This window comes from Ictidomys tridecemlineatus, chromosome 4 (genome assembly GCF_052094955.1).
Source record: "Ictidomys tridecemlineatus isolate mIctTri1 chromosome 4, mIctTri1.hap1, whole genome shotgun sequence".
Taxonomy (NCBI): domain Eukaryota; kingdom Metazoa; phylum Chordata; class Mammalia; order Rodentia; family Sciuridae; genus Ictidomys; species Ictidomys tridecemlineatus.
The window spans coordinates 98263672-98282603 of record NC_135480.1 but is presented as its reverse complement, the minus strand read 5'-3'; the positions used below and the strand labels follow the sequence as shown (position 1 = coordinate 98282603).

The window sequence follows — 18932 nt, the reverse complement described above, 5'->3', positions numbered from 1 at the left end:
AAATTTATAGCTATGAGTGCTTGCATTAGAGAGAGAGATTACAACTGACCTAATAATGTACCTCCTAGTCTTAGAGAAACAAGAACAAAACAAAACAAAACCAGTAGAAGAAAAGAAATAATAAAGATCAGAGCTGAAATTAAAAAAAATAGAAATTGAAAGAATGATATAAAGGATCAATGAAACTAAGAATTGTTTTTTTGAAAAGATAAATAATATCAATAAACCCTTAGCCAAACTAACCAAAAGGAAGAGAAAGAAGACACAAATTGATAAAGTGACAGAGGAAAATGAAAATAATTTCAAAAACAACTGAAATCCAGAAGTTCACTAACAACTATTTTGAAAATTTTTATTTGAATAAATCAGAAAATATAAAGCAAATGGATGAATTTCTTGGCATATATCATCTACCAAAGCTGAACCAAAAGAATTAGAAACTGAAACAAACCAATAACAAGCAATGAGATTGAAGCAGTAATAGAAATCCGAACAAAATAAAAGCCCAGGATCAGATTGGTTCATAGCTCAATCATACCAGATCTTCAGAGAAGAATTACTACCAATGATCCTCAAGTTATTCCATGAAATAAAAGGAGGTTGCTTCAAAATTCACTATCACAAATGATAGGAAATATTTATATATAAAACCAGTATCACCCGGATACCAAAACCAGATAAGGACACTTCATAGAAGCAAATCTATAGACCAATATCCTTAATGAACACAGATGCAAAAAAATTCTTAATAAAATATTAGCAAACTCAACAACATATGATATTTTTACTTAGAAATGTCATACACCATAATCAAGTTAATTATCTTCAAGAGATGTAATGATGTTTCAACATGTACAAATCAATAAACATAATACATCACATAAATATAAACAAAGACAAAAATCACATAATCATCTCATAGATGCAGAAAAAATTTCAAAATTAGCATCCATTCATGATGAAAACTCTGAAGAAACTAGTAACATAAGAAACTTACCTCAGCATCTAAAAGGTCCCTATGAAAACACCACAGCCAATATCATACTGAATAGGGAGAAACTAAAAGCATTATCTCTAAAATCATGAAAAGATAAGAAATCAGGAAAAGATATGTCTACTCTCACCACTTCTATGCAATATAGTACTTGGAATTTTAGAGCAATTAGACAAGAGAAAGAAATAAAAGGGATACAAATAAGAAATTAAAAAGTCAAATTATTCCTATTTTCAGATGATATGAGCTAATATTTAGAAGACCCTAAAGTTTCCAACAGAAGACTTCTAGATCAGATAAACAAATTCATCAAAGTAACAGTATACAAAATCAACACATAAAAATAAATAGCTTTTCTATATACCAATGAATCCACTGAAAAAGAAATCAGAAAAAATTTCATTCCAATAGCTTTAAAAATATGTAGGAATAAATATTATCAAAGAGGTGAAGGAACTCTATGAGTAAAATCACAGAATACTGAAAAAATAAAATGAAGAAGACATTAAGATGGAAAGATTTTCTATGTTCATAAATAGGAAGAATTAATGTTGTTAAAATGACCATATTACCAAAAGTGATCTATAGATTCAATGCAATCCCATTCAAAATACCAATGACATTCATAACAGATCTAGAAAAAAAAAGTTCTAAAATTCATATGGAAAAACAAAACACAAGAATGGCCAAACCAATCCTGAGCAAAAAGAGCAAAGCTGGTGATATTACAGTATCTGACTACAAATTATACTTCAGAACATTAGTAAGAAAAACAGCAAGGTAATGGCATAAAAACAGACACATAGACCATTGGAACAGAATTAGAAGACAAAGAAACAAACCCACACAGCTATACCCATCCAATTCTTGACAAATGTATCAAAATTATATGTTAGAGAAAAGACATCTTGTCTAACAAATGTTGATTTTGGGAAAACTGAATATCCATATGTAGAAAAATAAAACTAGATTACTATCTCTCACTGTGTACAAAAAATCAATTCAAAATGGATCAAAAATACAGGTATAAGACCAAAAATTTGCAACTGTTAGGAAAAAAAACAGATGAAATACTTTGATATGTAGGCTCAGACAACAACATCCTGAATAGGAAATTATAGCAAGCTCAGGAAATTATAGCAAGAATCAACAAATGGAATTGTATCAACTTTAAAAGTTTCTGCACAGCAAAAGAAAAAAACAGTAAAGAGACAGCCTACAGAATTGGAGAAAATCTTTGTTACATACTCTTCTGTTAGGATTGGTATCCAGAATATGTAAAGAACTTGAAATACCCAATACTAAAAACAAATCAAAACAAAAACCTCCATCAATAAATGGGTAAATAAACTGAGAAGACAGTTCTCAAAAGAAGAAATATAGATGGCCAACAATTATATAAAAAATACTCAATATTTTTAGGGGCAAACATAAATTGAAACTACACTAAGATTCTATCTCACTCCAGTAGAATGGTAATTATCAAGAACACAAATAATAATAATTGATGGGGCTGGGGATGTGGCTCGCCTGGCATTCGTTGCGGCCTGGGTTCGATCCTCAGCACCACATACAAAGATATTGTGCCGCCAAGAACTAAAAAATAAATATTAAAAAATTCTCTCTCTCTCTCTCTCTCTCTCTCTCTCTCTCTCTCTCTCTCTCTCACTCTAAAAAAAATAATAAATGCTGATAAGAATGTGGGGGAAAACTTTTATACACTGTTGGTGGGAATGTAAATTAGTACTGCCATTATGGATATTATTATGGAGTTTCATAGAAAACTAAAATATTACTACCATATGATCCAGCTATAATACTCACTAATATTTACCCTAAAGATTTAAAGTCAGCATACTTCAGAGATGCATGCATACACATGTTTATCACAGAATAACTCAAATAGCCATATTATAGAATCAGCCTAGGTATCTGTGAACAGATGAATAGGATAAAGAAAGTATTTTCTATATATATAAAATTTGATATGTAGGCTCAGACAACATCAATATATATGTGTGTGTATACATACACACACACATACACACACACACACACACACAAAGGAATTTTATTCAACCACAAAGAAGAATAAAATTATGTCATTTACAGGAAAATGGATGAAACTGAAGAGTATCATATTAAGTAAAATGAGCCAGACTCCAAAAGGGAAGAGTTTTCCCTCTATGTGGAAACTAGTAGAGGTAGGAGAGGGCATCATGAAATTAGAAGGGAAAACAATATTATAGAAGAAAGGGAGCAGGGGGGAGGATTGAGAGGGTGGTAGGGGGCTGGGGTTGAGGTTATGGGGAGTGACACTGATCCAATTATGTTACATGCATGTACTAATATACCACAATGAAACCTGCCATTCTGCATAATTAATATGCACCAATTAAAAATAGGTCAAGAAGTATGCAATTGAGAATGAGTATAGTATATTCAGAAAACAGAAAGTAATTCAGTATTTTGGAACACTATTACTACTATGTACAAGAGTAATTTTTTGAGGGCAAAAACAGGATCCAAGAATTTTAAACAACTTTCCCAAGATCCAGTAGTTAGTATAGTAGTCCCACCCTATGCAAGATACCCAGTGGTTGCCTGAAATCACAGATAGTAGTACCACATCTTATAGTTAATGGCAATTCCTGACTTATTATAATTCATCTTAGTATTTTCAGACTTCCTGATGACACAAAATCCATGCACATTCAGTGGAAACAATACTTTAAATTTCGACTTTGTTTCCTGAACAATATGCAAAACCATACTTTCTCACCTCTCTCACAATGCTGGGCAGCAGCAGCGGCAGCAAGTCAAAACTCCCGGTCAGTCCCCAATCACAAGGAGAGCAACTGGTACTCCACAACGCACTGTGCTTTTGAGGTAGAATACTCAATCGGCTAGGAGTATCCAATGCATTTGCAACTCATAATATTTTCATGTTACAATGGGTTTTTTGGGAGGCAGCCCCATCTGGACTATATATTTTCAAATACACAATACTTAATTTATAGTTTAATTTATAAATAGGGCACAGTAAAATACTAACAGCAACAAGTGATAATAAACTAAAACAACTATAACAATATATTCTAATAAAAGTTATGTGAATGCATGCCACCCTTTCTCTCTCCTTCTCCCTCTCTCAAACTATCATAATGTGAAGCACTCCTCTGGGTGACAGTGAAAGATGTTACAATGCTACAGTTGGCTGTAGTAACTGAAACCACCAAAAGCAAAACATGGATAAGAGAAGACTGTTGTAGGTGACAGATCATGTATTTAAATCCAGAATTTTTTTTCTTTCAAAGCTCATAAGGAGTTTGGGACATCTCTTTATCTGTATAGGAGGCAGACATTTCAGTCTGGAAATGATCAGGGTTGAAGAGTCTTGCATGCCAGACAAAGGCAAACATGAGCTTTTGAAAAGCTAACATGAGCTTGATCTCCTTTCCAGCTTCATCTGACCCCTCTTCACATGCGCCTTCACCACCTTTAGCAAACATAACTTCTTTTTCCCACCTTCTTGCTTTGCACCTGCCTTTCTCTCCTCCAGGTATGTCTCCTTCCTCTGACAGCTGGAACACATCTTTTTAGATTTCCCAGGAAGTTCCTCTCTAGTTCCTTGTTTAGGAAAGCTGAATTCAAACCCAGGCAGCAAAGGGGAAAATATTTTCAAAGTTGCCTTATAGGGTAAAAAAAAATAACCAGAACCATGAGAAATCAGAAGAAAATTTGAGAGTTTATTGCCTCTATTATAAGACTGTTTGAATTCTGGGCAAAATAAAAAGGGTCATAAGCTGACTAACAACACTGTTACTTCCTTGAATAACCCCACCTGGGAGTTCAGCCCTTATATAACACATTTATAATGTTTGCCTACGTGTCCTTGGACATCTCTAATCTTAAGTTGTTAAATCTACAGCAAGAAATTTGTTCTTTTAAAATGTCTTTCCTCAAACACTTCTACAGGTTGGACCAGTCCCTGTTGGTATATACAGGTCTTAGAAAACTCTGTTCTTGAGAATTCAGTCTTCCAACCAGTGAAAAAGTGAAAGGCACTGTGGGACATCTAATGATGAGATCTATAGCACAGCCTCTAGGACCTTACATAGAGGTGTAAAATTGGCACCTCACAGTTACCTTTGGTGTGCTACAGAGTTTTAAGAATATTGAAAATTCAGATTACATATAATCATCTAGACTTCTGGCTTCAACTGAAGAAGTGGATGATTGGTGTCACAAACCTTTCGATTCCAAATGAAATGTGCTGGAGCTGAGGGACCTGCTTTTTACAGACCAGGTACAGGCATTCCAGAGCCCTTAGAGATGCTCCTGCCCTGCCAATTCCCAAGTATCAAGTGAGGAGCAATTCTTGACCTTGATCTCTCATCCTTCATATTCAGTCAAGTCAATTCAATCTCTACAAAGTCCTTGTCTTCCATCTCCTTCTTTGCAGTCTAACTTTCAAAAATGATTCCAGGACTTCCTGATGATAATCATAATAAGAACTAACATAAATGGAGAAGCATTCACTGTGTGAGCATTTTACATGGACCATCTCAGTTCTCATAACAGCCCTTTGAGATAAATTCACCATAATCCTCATTTACAGTAGAGAAAAGCAACACACTAAAAGTTCAACACATCTGCCCACATCTTGCAAGTGGTGGTCTGACTCTATGCATTATAAATCACAATCTAAAGATGTTTAAGTTTGGTGCCTGAGTAGAAATGAGCAGGATGCTTTAAGGGAATAGTTTTCCATTCCAGATGCTCAATGTCTATAAATATTCTGCCACAAAATGGTTTCACTTGCTAATTCCACTGAGGTTCCAGAGTCCCCTGTCGTCCCAACTCTTCTTTCACTGCTTACTCAACTTGAACTGGCCAGCCTTGTCCCAGATGTGAAACACTAGGCAGTAAATAAAAGAACTACTTGAAATATCAATATAGGTGTTGGAAAAGGTAAATAACATTTGGGTGACAAATCCTTCTGAAATTCAACTAAGTTTCAAGATCCTCTTCAACCTGGGAAGCAGAATACTGGAGTGTCGCTGCAACTCTAATAACATTTTAATAACATTTTTTTTAATGATTACCTCAGTGCATCACAGACTTCAAGTTCTTTGCTGCCTTATTCTAGGGTGGGGGCTGAGAGGCAGGACTGCTTCTTCTGCAGTGTTCCTGCCTCCCCCTCTGCTCTCAGATATCTCTGTAAGCCAGCATCAGCATTAGCAAACTCCCCCTTCACCAGGGGGAGGCTGCCCTTACTCTTGTTAACCGATGCCAGACTTGGGGTGTGAGCTGGTGGCATCCTCCGCTTTCCTGGTCCAGGTTCTGTGTTTGGCAGGTCCTCTGTGCCTGGATTTTGGAGAGACCCTTTTCTGGCCCTCTGTGCTGCAGCAGCTACATTCTGCCTTGAATCCACAGTTGGTCTTTAGTGGGAACCGCCCACTTTCCTCAGGGTGGTAGCAGACCTCCACTTGGTATCAACATAAATCAAAGACGGCTTCCTGCCCCTCTGTAGGAGTAGAGGGTTTGTTCTTCTACCTCCTCTCCTTGTAGCCATGGATCTTTACTTGAGACAGGGGAACAAGAGCGTTACCTTCACCTCTCCCAAGGCAGACAGATCTCATTTCTAATCTTCCTTTTTTAGCAATGGAATTTTGCATGTGTCCTAGGGGCCATAGCCTTTCATGCCCCTCCTCCATGGACTTTAGGAACTCAATTAAGGCTAGGGATTTATGCCCATCCCCCAGGAGCTGCCAATTACTGTTTTCATGCCCACAACAAATAGGAGTGCTCTCTCACTCTCCCACCCTGAATTCAGCCTATCTCATTCACACCACTGGTAGGACCATAGGGAAGAGCTTGTGGAAGCTGGTGACCTCCACTTTTATGGTAACTCCAGCTATTCCAAATCAGCACACTAGCCCACAATTGGCCTTTAACAATTCATATGCCACTTTGCTGGTTTTTTCTTTCCCTCTTCTTTTGCTGTCTTCCTGTATCTGATAGTGATGAAATACTTTGTGTATCTCATCTCTTCTTGGAGAAGCTTGATCCTCTTTGGAATCCAGGTCATTTGGTTGTCTTGCCCTTAAGTGCTCTGATGTACTTGAGAAAGTTATGATATTTTATATTATTTGGATTTTTTCTCACTGTTAGTGTAGGAATAATATTCTTAGCAAGTAAGGATACTAATAAGAATATTTGGTAAGTGTGGATGTATGGGTTCTTTGTCTTGTGAATTTGAAGAATGAAATCCATGGACACAAGTATGAGAGGAAAGCAATAGAATTTACTAGAGTAATAGAAAGAAAGCAGAGCTCCTAAAGAGAGAGAGGGCCCAAGAAAGGGATGCCTACTGGTGTCTGTTGTCTAGGGGGTTTTAAAGGCATATTTGATGGCCCATCACAGGTGATTGGTGGGTGAGGGATGCTAGCACGGACCAATCAAGCTCTTCAAGTTCCAAACTTAATAAACCAATCAGAAGAGCATAAATTATTATTAACATAATTAAGAGAATGAGTCCAATCTTGTAGTCTGGCACATCTGTTGAGGAGAGAAAGTGCTTCATATAAGGGAAGATTTGGTGGTCAGCCATTGCTAGGAATAAGGGTAGGGGTAGCTAAGGAAGAGCTATGGTGGTCGAAGCTATTAGGAACAGTAACCGGTGTTCTACCTAAGAAGGAGGCGTTGCAGTTGAAGCCAGTAACAGGATGTTCTCCAGGCCCGATGTCTCCTTCTAGGTTGGCCTGATGTTCTCCTCCCCTCCTTCCTTCCCATCTCCAAGTCCCTTGACCTGTCTGCCTATGGATGTCTACCTTCTTGCCTCATCCCCTCACTACTGTCCTCTTTTTCTTCAGACACCCCTATTACATTTAGTAGTCATGTCTGCCTAGGCTCCTTTTCATTGTAGCAATTTCTCAGGCTTATCTAGTTTTTGATGACTTGTATTGATTTTTCTGGTGTTTTTCTCTTGGTCAGATTGGGTTTATGGGTTTGGGGGAAGAAGACCACACAAGTAAAGTTCCATTTTTATCACATTTTTAACACTGTTGATGTAGTGTTCATCCATTTTCTCCACTACAGAAGTTATTCTTTCCCCTTTCTGTGCTACACTCTTTGGAAGTAAGTTACTATGCACAAAATAATTACCATCTTTTTAAAATTTGGGTTTTCTATTTCTCCTCCAACCAAATTCATAGTTATGTACCATGAAAACATATCTTGTATGTCTAACTTTGCAAATCAGTTGAGTTATTCTAGTATTTGCTGCTGATTTTAAAAAATATTCCTAGTATCAGATGTGGTATACTCCTTTTTTATTCCCCAAGTTAATTATTTGTTAATTATTTTCTTTTTCCCTTGGACAAATTTACTGGAAAGTTACTTACTGTTTAGTTTTGGTCCATGACTTGAACATTTAGTTCGCTTAGTTTTAATTTTTATTGCTATTTAATAGCTGCATTAACAATTTTATATTTCCCTCTTGTATAATTTGGTGACATTGTACAATGTTTGATATACAGTACTTTCATTTTTATTCATTGTTAAATAAATATTTTGCAATTTTATTGCAATTTACATTTACATGATGGATTTGCAAGTTGTTGAGATTTCCTTTGTGACTCAGTCTGTGGTCAATTTTTTATTCTGATATGTACTTGAAAATAATGTATTGCTTTTCTTTGTTTCCTTAGGTTTTCTTTTTCTTTACCTTTCTGAGATTCATATTAAATATGGATATGGACATACTTATTTTTTGCTCCATATCTTTCAGCTCATCTTTCATATATTTTCAACTCCACACTCCTTGCTGATTCCTAGGAGAGTTCCTTAACCTGATCTTGCAACTTACTAATGTAATTTTTGTATAAATTCTACTTTGCACCAGACTATTTCTTATTTCAGTTATTATATTTTCCAGATCAAGGCTCTTCAACTATTTTTTTCTTAACTGCTTTTTTTCTGCTTTATATTTTCTATATTTCTAGCTTATCATTCTCCAATGTTTAGGCTTAATTCTATTTCTTGCTTTATATGATCTATTACTTTTTTCCTTTCTAATATAATGGTGTGTTCTTCAGATATGTTGTTATGTTTTTCCTGTGAGGTCACATTCCTCCTGAGATGTCTTACTAGTTTGGATAATAATGTCTCCCATAGAAAGTAAACCAAAATTCAAGCCTTAGCTTGTGCCCTTGCTAGTGGAAATATGAAGCCAGGATTCCTTAGTGTTTTATTCTGTTTTGATCTGTCTTTAACCATTTCCCATTCTCTCTCACACACACACACAATACAGCGCTGATCTAAAGTGACCTTCTGTATCTCTACCCAAATAGTTTTTCCAAGGGCTATTAACCTCTTGAAATCAAATTACTTACACCCCAGATTCTCAACCAAAGATGGCATTTGGAAATGTATAAAGGAAATTTGAGGATTTCTATGGATTATTACAAGATTTAGAGCAAGAGGCCAAGAAAGTATCTCAATACGTGGGGGGGAAATCCCACATAATTAAGTACTATCCCAAACAAAATGATAATAGTGGTAGGGGAGGGTGAAAAGTCAAGGAATGGTTCATTCGTGTGTACATGTAGGTTTCTCCTCACTACCTTCACTGGCCTCTAGTACTGACTGATGTCACCACAGCTTGTACTGCATGGTGATACCATTTCTCTGTCACCCTATAGTAACAGGGTGCCAATCAATGTTCTAACCAGAACAGAGTAAGAGAATTTAAAGGACTCATAATGCTCATTGAGTCCTCTCTCTGTTATGGCTATCAGCTTTTTCCTGCCCTCTGTTGGCTTCTTCTATTTATATCTTCACCTACATCATGCACATCAGAACTCAAATATCTGGAACTTCTCAGGGATTTCTCACAGTTTTTATAAATATCTGAAATCTATCACTTCCCCTTCACACTGTGGTATTTCTAAGGCTGGATCGAATGAGGTCCACCAGCATATTCTCTTAGTACCCCATCTTGCTACCTTATTAGGAACATTGGTACTTAACAGAATATGAGGGAAAAGGTACATGGACCTGAAAAAAAAATATAGCAGCAAAGGAGGCCTTACTTTAAAACATATATTCTTCAAATGGCCAGTAAAGCCACACAGAGAGTGGTGGTCATTTTCAAGTGGCAAAATATGGTATGTTGCTCACTGTTTCTCTGCTGACCATTCCTGTTATTGTCTGGGGCTTTGCTCACCTTCCAGGACCATTAAGGTCTTTGTTGGTCATTGTTAGGACAAGATGAGGTCTGGTCCAACTGGCATAGGGTTGATCCAGATCTGTGTGGCTCTATTATCTAAGCAGTGGCTGATAATAAATATATAAAAAAGTTTAATGTTTTTAGCAATTACAGAAATTCAAATAAAAACCACACTAAAACTTCATTCATCTCACTCCAGTCAGAATGGCAGTCATTAAAAATACAAATAATAATAAATGCTGGAGAAGATTTGGTGAGAGGGAAGGAGCACTTTTAAACTGTTGGTGGGACTGTAAGTTAGTAGAACCATTATGGAAATCAGTAAGGAGCATCCTCAAAAGACTAGGAATGGAATAAGCACATGACCCAGCTATGCCACTCCTTGACATTTATCCTAAAGAATTAAAGCCACAAACTATAGCAATACATGCGTACCTATGTTTATAGAAGCACAATTTATAATAACCAAATTATGGAAATAGCCTAGGTGTCCATCAACAAGTGAAAAGATAATGTGTGGTACATATACGCAGTGAAATTTTATTCAGCCACAAAGAATGAGATCACATCATTTGCAGGAAAATGACTGGGTTTGGAGGGCATTATGTTAAGGGAAATAAGCCATACTCAGAAAGTCAAGTGTCATGTGTTTACTCTCATATGTGGAAACCAGAAAGAAAAAAAGGAAAAAAAATAGGGGAGTGAATAAAATAAAAATTGAAGAAAGACCAGAAAGCAGAGAGAAAAAGGACCAGGAGTAGGGAAGAGAGGAGGAAAAAAAATAAAGAAATGTACAGGGGAATGTAAATGAAGAAATTATATTGTTATATTGTGTGCATGTAATAACATATAACAATAAATTCCATAATTATGTATAATTAAAATAACTAATAAAAAGAGTAGAGGGTTGGTAGAGCACTTGCCTGGTAGGTGTGAGACACTGTATTCAATACTGAGCACCACATATATATAAATAAAATAAAGATCCATCAACAACTAAAAAATATTACTTAAAAAAAAGTAGAAAAAAATGGAAATGGGAAAAAAAGAAAAATTTTTAAAATATTCTACTTTTCCTTACAATTCAATATTCTTTGAAAACACGATTTTTCATAATTGTATAAATTCAATGTATACTGCAATGTATTTGTACTCTATTGTTGGATATTTTGTTTATGAAGAATTTTTGTTGTTATCTATGATACACACCCCATATATTATTACAAGCTTAAAAACAAAACCCAACAAAAAGCAGTGGCTGAGTTTTCAGCATCAACTCCTCTTCTACAAACTTCAAATCCCCACTGCCCTCACAGTGTTCTAGTGGTCACAAAGTCTTTCACCAGGCTATGCCATTGCCACCCAAAGGTGCCACATCCTCCCTGGGTTTTGCCTAGGCCCAACAGGGTTCCATCCCAACACCCAGCAGCCTGCAGGATCTGGGCTGCGCAGGCTGCAGCCATCAGATCATCAAGGTAAGGTGGGGAGAGGTTAGTGGTGCTTCAGTCCCTGGGGTCTGGGATCTGCAGGACTGAAGCCCTGCCTGACCTGCCCAGTCTGTGGCTTGGGGAGCAGCTGGTCTAGCTTTCTCACTGAACACATCCCGTTTCACTTTAATATATCAATTCTCATTTTTTTATTCGTAATTTTTTTCTCCTAAAAGATTTATTATCCGGCTAGTTACAGAAAAAGTTTGTCTACCTCTGGATCAGATCATTCAAATTTCATGTCACTATTTCTGTCTTTGGATTTAAATCCGCTATACTAAGAGCTATTTTCTATGTTATTTTTCTTACTTTCTACATACCTCCTTACTCACTCCCTCCTTCTCTCCCTCCTTCTCTCCCTTCCTTCCTTCCTTCCCCTTCTGTTGAGTTAATTGAACATTTAAAAGTTATTTCATTTAATTTCCATTATCATTTTATTATTTATGCCTCTTTTAAAAAGAAATGTTTAGTGGTTGCACCAAGTGTTACAGTACTTTTTATAAATAGTGTTTATGCCGTACTGTTTTAGGATTAATGATAAAAATAAAGTCTGTACATGTCCAGTACATATGCAGTGTCCTGTTTCAATACTTTTCCATCTATGGTTGATTGAATTCACATTGCAGAACTAATGAATACAAAAGACTGGCTGTATTTAACCTAACACAATCTCATTTTTATTCTAATGTCATCTGTTTTGTTTTCCAAATTGTTCTAGCTTATTTGCTAAAATACTAAAGTGTTTTAAATCTTGGTATGGAATATTTGAGAGCCATTTCTCCTCAGCGTCCTTTTAGAACCTAGCATCACACATGAGGGCTTGACAAAAGTTTATTGTCTATATGACTTGGATTCGATCTTGAAAGACCAGACTTCTGAATTCCTCTATAAACATGACCCTGGTCTTCCAATTTAGAATTCAAAAATGTGCTTCAGGTAGTTAATACAGACTTTAAGTTTCCTTGATTTGATGGTAATTACCGCCTGGCCTGCAAATGCCAAAATCTTTTCTTTCTCATTGATGGTTGATGGCAGATAATATGATGGAATAAGTCCCATTTACAAAGACATAAATTGCTAACACCATCTTTTTGATGCTCTGCTTCTGCTATAGTAAATTACCAAAGGATTTGAATTCTAAAACAATTCAATATTTCAACATTTTAAGAGAGCTGGTAAGAATTTATCCCCAGAACAACCTCAATACTTACGTGCCAGGCTACAAATTCATTCATGGCATAGGTTTTCCAATCATTAGGAAGATTTATTCTTGGCCAATCCATTTCCAGGAACATTGCTACCGCTGCTATTATTTTAGTAGCTGTTTCCATGCTCCAGTGAGCATCTGCATTCGTGGGGCATGTTCCCATTATCTGAAGACTACCAGAAGAAGCTGAGGAACTACTAAAGTCATCACTATACACCAAGGTACATGTGGTAACCTGCATGCCAACTCCAGACTCCACTATATACAAAAGGCATAACAAAAGCAAAGTTGATGAGGACAGTGTGGTGAGCACAAGCATTCGATGCACCTGAAACTGAGCTGCTTACTAAGGAAGAAAGCGCTGTGACCAAAAGCTCTGAAGAAACAGGCATTCACCTATGCTAACAGTAGTGATCCATACCAAAAACATTAAGGCATCATGCTCCTTCAGAAGAAGTGAATATGAATTCTCTTCTATTCTTTGGATATCTGTCACATCATGTTTTTCATATGTAATTTAAAAATTGCTGTCAGTGCTTATAAATTTGACCGTCACTAGCTGTACCATTTGCTAGAAATATGTAGTAGTTTCTATTTAAAGTCTATTCTTAACCAAAGGGTAATGTTTCTATGGAATGAACACTGCATTATACCATGTATCACCTCTAAGCCATAACCTTAAGAATATCCCTGAAAATCTATTCCAGGGTGACTTTGTCCCATTAAGGTTGTATGTGCACAGTCTGATCTTCATAAATATACCTATAAGCTAAACACTGGTCATGAGAAAATGAAAAAAATAAATAGCCATTACTAGGACCATTTATTTCAATCATCACTAATTGGGCATCTTGTGAAGGACAAGAAGACACAGCCATCTGCCTTCTCTGGGTACAATCCAAAGGACTGCTTATATAGAATTTCTTGTTCCCACGGTCTTAGGCACTGAGTGATTTGGTTAAATGGGTAACTAGACACTGAAAAAGGTAGTAGTATAGCTTTAGGTGTTATAAATCAAAGTGCATTTGGTTGTAGAATTATAAGACCTGACATCTCCACCCATTAGATTTTATACTTCCTAACAATTGTGAATAAAAACTATGTGTGATTCAGGTCACTGGGGAATTCCAGCAGACTTTAATTTCTGGTTCTTTGAATCAACTTGTATGACTCACAGCTAATCCCTGTAAATCTTCACAGAACACAAGTAATATCTGACAGTCAATCAGTGTAAAGAACACAACTCAAATTCTCAAAAATCACAAGCTTCTAAGGGAAAGCCTTTAAATGACTTCTCTGACAAAATAACTTAATAACTTAGATCTTATCTCTGGTCGGAATGACTCACTGACATATGGAGAGCAGGATCAGATTCTGGACTATGACCAAGTTTAGGAATCATTCCATAGCATAACTTGACTTTCACCTTGGTGTAATTTGCCACAGAACTAATGTCAGGGGTAAATCCAGGAAGGATCTGGCACCAGGTTGAGGGGCTGAATCTGGTAATGACTCTTTTATGTATGTGTAGTCCTGGGGATTGAACCCAGGGGTGCTCTATCACTGAGCGACATCCACATTATTTTTATGTTTCATTTTGAGATGGGGTCTTGCTAAATTGCTGAGACCGGTCTCAAACTTGTTGATCTGCATGGGCTCTCTCTCATCCAGCAAAGAGGTCCACAGAGCAGGCTAGAGGAGAGAGTGGCTATGGAGTCACTAATCAAGACCTCCGGAGACCAAGCAGGAAGCAGGTCTGATTTTATTGTGCAGATACTATGTATATATATTCAGGCTGTAGCTAAGCAGATTACAGGCAGCTACCAATACAATTTCTGGCCAACTGTCACTGCAGCAACCAATTGAGGAGCAGGCTGTGGAGCAAATGTAGGGACGGCAACTCACAGCCTCATGCCCAGGGCTGTACCTACGGGGTAAGCAGTTTGCCACTCACAAGCCTAGCACAGGGGAGTGGTTTGCCACTCAGATGCCCTTACCATATGCCATGTATGCAGTACTCCACGCACTTGTCCCCACATTGATCCTCCTGCCTTAGCCTCCAGAGTCACTGGGATTATAGGTGTGGACCACCACTCCTTGGTCCCAGTGTGATAAAGTGCATCACATGGCAAGAAACAGCACTACAATAATTTTCTTAATAAACATTCAAGTTATATACTATTAAAAGCTTTAAGATAGTTTTTCCAACTTCCTACATTTCACATTTTGTGCTTTTGCTGATAAATGTTTTACTTTAATGTGTACTGTAAACATACAGTCCAGTGCTATTTTGTTTAGTAGCATCATTTATCTTTTAGAACAATTAAAAGTACTGAAAATCAATTGTATTTCACCTTTATTTATTTACTTTCAGCACTATTTTTGTGCAGAACTAAGCTTCTTTCTGATATCAGATTCTTTCATATTAAAGCCAGAGTATCTGCTGGTAATGAATTCTGTTTTAATCTTACTTTGTTTTTGAAAGGCCTTTTTGCTGGGCTTAGGTTTCTAGTTCACAATTTTTTTTTTCCAGTAAAGATTTCATTCGAGTTGCATGGTTTCTGATAGTCTGCTGTAATTCTCATTACACATTATTTCCCCTTTTTCTCTGGCCACCTTTAGGATTTTTCTTTGCTGTTTGTTTTCAACAGTTTGAATGTTGTCTACTTTTCCTTTTAAAAACTTGGTCATTTAAAATTTAAAATTCTGTTAGATAATTCCAGTGCATGCCTCATCCCTGAGTCTGGTTCTGCTCATTTTCCTGCCTCAATGGACTGTGTCATTTTGTCCCCTACCTTTCTATATGCCTTAAAATTTTTTAATTGAAATTACAATTAAACAAATTAGTAGAGACTGGAGTAAATAATTACTATGTTTTAAAATAGGCTTATAGTTCTGTCTTCTAGGTCTGTAGTGTGGGGAATTGTGTTAATTAAGGCAGGAGCTGGGATGGACTTGAAGTTTATTATTACAACAGTTGCCCTTAATGTACAAAGAACTTCAAATTCTTTTAGCAATATACAGTGTTTGGAGTGGAGACTAGTTTGCCATAGGGGTTTCCTCAGTATCTGTTCCAACCAGGGCTTTATTTAGTTAATCCCTTAGTGCTATCTGAGGGTCTTTCACGTTCAATATTTACTGTAGTATTTACTTATAGTATTTAGTTGTTGCTCAGTATCTATTGGCCTGTACACAGAAGGTTCTGTTGTTCTGAATAACTTTCAGGTCACTTTCTTTTCCTTTTGTTCTCTTCCAAGCAAGTTAGGTCCTTGCTTTCATTTTTTAAAGCAGAAACTTAGATAAGATTATAATTTTCAATAGGAGTCTACTATTAGTTCAAAGATAAAAAAATTACAAAGCAAAAATAATTCCTAAGCTCTATTAAGAATTTAGGAGACTCAAAACCCAAACTATACCTTTTGCATCTACCTACCTCCACCTTCCTAGACACAAATTTATCCATTGGAATCAAAGAGAATTCAAAAATCTCTTTACCTTGACCTCTAAACAAAGCTGACTGTCAGGGACCCAGTGAGAAAAGAAAGTTGAGTCATGAATATCAATAGCCCAATCCAGTCTCTGATAAATCTTACCCTAGTGTTTACAAGTCTCCACTTCAGCCAGAAGTGACTGGGGAATCAGGCCTACATTGCTTTCTATGGTTGTAAGGATCTCCATTTCCAATAAACCAGAACCATCTGTCTAAATGAGAACAGAAACAACTCTGAAAGAATAAGCAGTAATTCACACATATGGAGCAATTTAAGTTCATACTGAGAACCAAGCAAGATTACCTCCAAAGAAGTAATAAATCCTGTGGATAAATGAGGCATTTTAACCATGAATCTATTTATACTATGAAATGGAATGCTTTTTGTTCTAAAATATCTGCATTTGAGTCATTCCAATTCGCCCATGTTCTCTGCAAGAAAAAAGGGGCATACACTTCCTTTAAAATTACATCACTAAAAGGACCTTGGTGGAGAAAGAGTTCTAGTCAATCCAGAAAGGAAAATGTGCTTTCAAATTCTAAATTCCTCTTTTAACTGTGGTGATCGAATCTCGGTCGTGCAAATCTGTTATACCAAGTTTGAAGAAAAATTGACCAGGTGGACCAGTGCCCATATTCTATTGAGGTACAAATCCATTAAAGTTCAGGAAATCAACCATATCACTATCTAAACAAACATGTTTGCTTACCTAATAAAAAGGTTAATATACCTTTTCAACATAACAGAAAACATCAGACAAGTGGTGCTAGAATTGATGAAGTGTCAAAGTCTGGCATGTTTGAATACACTGCTCACAGTCTTCCTGTTTCATTTCTCATCCTCATGGGAAACATGTTGTCATTCAACAAAAAAATAGGGACTTGGGTAGAGAATGATGAAGCTGGGGTTGTGTGATGGGAGGAGCTTCACACATTTTGGAATGCTCCTGGGAGTTTGAGAGGAGAGGTAAGTAATTCTTTCAGAATCCCAGCCTGCCCAAGGACTCACAGAGATCTTAAGTGATGCTGAGGACAAAGTAGAAGGACCTTTAAGATAGGATGCAGCTCTAGTGATGGCTCAGAAACTGCCCTAGCAGCAGGCCATGATTATTGTGGAGCTTCCCCAGTTTAGTGACACACTGCTTTCTGTCCCTGCTTCTCCTCCTTCTGCTGTCAACATCTAATCTCTCCTCTCTTCCTCTGTTTCCTGCCTTCCTGCCTTCCAGCTTCTGGCAGTACCTGAAGTGGTTAAAACTGCAGCTCTGGAGCTCGGGATTCAAGGCCTGCCTCTGCCATTTATGACCTGTGCCACCTTTGCTAGTGTATTTTGGCATCCTGTGCCTCATTTTCCTCCTCTGAAAATAGAAAGCACCTCATAGTATAGGTCTGAGGTTTAAATGGGTTAAAGCTTAGAAGGCATTCAGAAGAGGGCCTGGCATGTAGTAAGTCATCAGATAATGTTAGTTATTGCTATCCTATCCGTAGGTCTCTTCACATTCACCCCACCAATGCTTTTTTTTTTCCATATACAAACACATTGTTTAAATTCCAGTAATGAGGATATCTAGTGGTAGGCATTGCCAACAAAAGGCAGCACCCCAGTTGGCAAGGTGCTCATGCTAGCCTTCAGAGATGGGCTAGGTAACTTTCAGAGTGGCAAGGTAACAAGTGACTTAAGCCTGGAATTTTCCACTAGCTTTTCCAAAGAGGGCAGGGCAGTCCCTGTGAACTGCATACAGTTCCCCATTACATGACTGAAAATGGCAGTGTGCCCCTGACCCTCCATGACTAGTAAATCTGGGGCCACAGTGACCTATCTGTCCACAACATTGGCCTTTTTACCTTCTGTGGATAAAGAGGATGTTGACTGGCACCAGCCTGTGCTCTTCGTCGTTATTTCATGGGGCCTATGCCAAGTTCTCACTGCTGAAGTCTTGAGTCATTCTTGGGCTGCATCTTTTCTAGTCTATACAGTCAAAACCCTGCAGGGTCAAGGACCCTCTCCCTTTACTCAAATCTGTTGGAAATGAGACTTCCTACCAAGGAGTGTAGCCTCCTTGGTGTTGGCATCTTTTTGTTTGGTTTCTGAAACAGTGGCCATTTCCCTACTTTGTGGCTGTGTCTCCAGTGCATGTTCCTTGAATTTGCTGGATGCTTAGAGTTGGCCTGACCATTTTGCCTGCGCTGTTTTAGATCATAGGCAGCACCACTCTTACCCTACTCCTTATTCAAAGAACTGCTGATCTCCTGGATGGTTTTTTGTTTTGTAAACACATAGCTCTATAATCCCACCTGTAACTAAGCTCCCATGTTTAGACCTTTTATTTAGACTCCAACATTTAAGAGGAAGGAAAATACATAATCAAAGATGATGATGAAATGAACATTATTACCTGCAAGGAGAGACTCTGTGGAAAATCAAACATCCTGCTCACACTAGGCTTTCCAGCCACTTGAATTAAAATAGTTTTTTAAAAAAGCCTTTTTTTAAAAGCATAGTTGACAATAAATAAATGAAC

General features: G+C 37.2%; 1 long non-coding RNA gene and 1 pseudogene across 3 annotated transcripts in view; both read right to left on the bottom strand.

Moving 5' to 3' along the window:
• Window positions 1-18932, bottom strand: part of LOC144377194 (uncharacterized) — a 196153-nt gene that overhangs the window by 85863 nt on the left and 91358 nt on the right. The window lies entirely within an intron of this gene.
• On the bottom strand, window positions 12572-18514 carry LOC144377450 (ferric-chelate reductase 1 pseudogene; annotated as a pseudogene).